The sequence below is a fragment of the Saccostrea echinata genome, unplaced genomic scaffold, assembly GCF_033153115.1.
Source record: "Saccostrea echinata isolate AGI-Se365-2 ecotype Australia unplaced genomic scaffold, CSIRO_AGI_Sech_v1 ptg000002l, whole genome shotgun sequence".
Lineage (NCBI taxonomy): Eukaryota > Metazoa > Mollusca > Bivalvia > Ostreida > Ostreidae > Saccostrea > Saccostrea echinata.
The window spans coordinates 8,287,159-8,289,334 of record NW_026889751.1 but is presented as its reverse complement, the minus strand read 5'-3'; positions in this window follow the sequence as shown (position 1 = coordinate 8,289,334).

The following is a 2,176-nucleotide window of genomic DNA, read 5'->3' as shown; positions in this document are numbered from 1 at the left end:
CGCTGTTATAGGGAGCTTTCATTATTTTCAATAACAGAAAAAGAATTGAACCTAGGTATAATTGAATTGTACCTATCTTCAAATCCATTGTGGATATGTTTCGATTGTACCTATCTTTAAATCAATTGTACCTATCTATAAATCAATTGTACCTATCTTCAAATCAATTGTATCTATCTTCAAATGAATTGAAGATAGGTATAATTCAATTGAACCTATCTTTAATTGAAATGAAGATAGGTATAATTCAATTGAACCTATCTTTAATAGAATAGAAGATAGGTGCAATTATTTAGAGATAGGTATAATTATTTACACCTATCTATAATTCATTTAGACCTATCTTTAATTCAACTGTACCTATCTTCAATTCATTTAGAGATAGGTTCAATTATTTGAAGATAGGTACAATTATTTGAAGACAGGTTCAAATATTTGAATATATGTTAATTTGGCGTTCCATAAAGCAGAGCTTGCCATAATATTTTTTTTAATCATGTCGATATTGGAGTTTGCTATGGTGGCATATTTCTGTCCCATATATACGGAGGCGGTTATACGTTTCCGTACATATGTGCAAGTTATTTTTCTGTCAAATATGTCGACATGCAAGATAAATATGTTGAAATCCAAGATAGTTATGTCAACATGCAACATAACTATGTTGACATGCAAGAAAATTGCAATCAAATAAGAATTATAAAAAATCTTTTAAAAATCTCAAATATCGCCACATGTGACTTCCAATATGCTAGATGCTACTTATTTATGTCGACATGCAAGTAAATTATTTTGACATGCGAAATAAATATGTTGGCATAGAAGTTATTTATGTCAACATGCTTCTTAGGTATGTTAACATGCCGGCGACTTATTTATGTCAACATGCAACTTATTTATGTCAACATGCAACTTAGTTATGTCGACATGCAACTTGTTTATGTCAACATGCAATTTAGTTATGTTGAGTAGCGGATATATATATAATTTTAAAAAAGTAAATATCCAAAAATGAAATCACAAATCGATGTAAATGTCTGAAGACCCAGGAATGGCGAAAAAGTTTACAGTGAATATGATCGATTTGTGATTTCATTTTGGATATATACTTTTTTAAAAAATATAATCGATTTTCAAAATGATAAGATTTTGAATTATACACAATTTGAACATTTGTGCGAGCGTGCAGATTCGTTACTACCCAAGACACGTGCAATGAGGCAATGAGGTTCTGTTTCTTTTGTCGATAAAATTGAAGTTGATTTTAATGATCGAAAATTTATTCAAGCAAATGTTGCAGTTTAAATTATTTTCTATAATATGAGATGGACAACAAAGTATAAATTGAATTTCCTTTGATAAAATGTCCTAGCGATTCAGAAACGTGACCGCAGATTATAAAACGTTTTTAGGGCCCCTCTCTGCGGCAACCTATAGTAATTAGTGTGTCAGTCCGTCCTTCTGTTCGTCCGAGGTCTCTTTTAAAGGATGTGCAGTGACCTTGAACTATATTTCAAGGTCTAAGGTTAAGGTCATAGCAGAACTGTATCTGAAAAATGCATGTAAATATAAATAAGTTGTATGTCGACATAAATATGTTGCATGTCGACTTAAATAAGTTGCATATCAACATATTTATCTTGCATGTCAACATAACCAAGTTGCATGTTGACATAAATAAGTTGCATATCAACATATTTATCTTGCATGTTAACATAAATAAAATGCATGTTGACATAAATAAGTAGCATCTAGCATGTTGAATGTCACATGTGGGCGATATTTGAGATTTTTGAAGATTTTTTATAATTTTTATTTGATTGCAATTTTCTTGCATGTCAACATAGTTATGTTGCATGTTGACATAACTATCTTGGATTTCAACATATTTATCTTGCATGTCGACATATTTGATAGAAAAATAACTTGCACACAAGGGGCAGAAATATGCCACCATAGTTTGCTATTCGGACACTGAAAGTTTGTTATTCTTGGATATTCCAAGTAGAGTCCAGTTTGTATTGAATTGAATTGAAGCTCTGAAAAATAACAACTTTTAATAGCCTGAATCACTGTGGCATATTCTACTAAATGTCCTTTGAAGCATTCACATTTACCGGAAAAAGTAATTTATCTAACCGATTCTGATATTACTCAGCCATTTTTATTTCCGGTG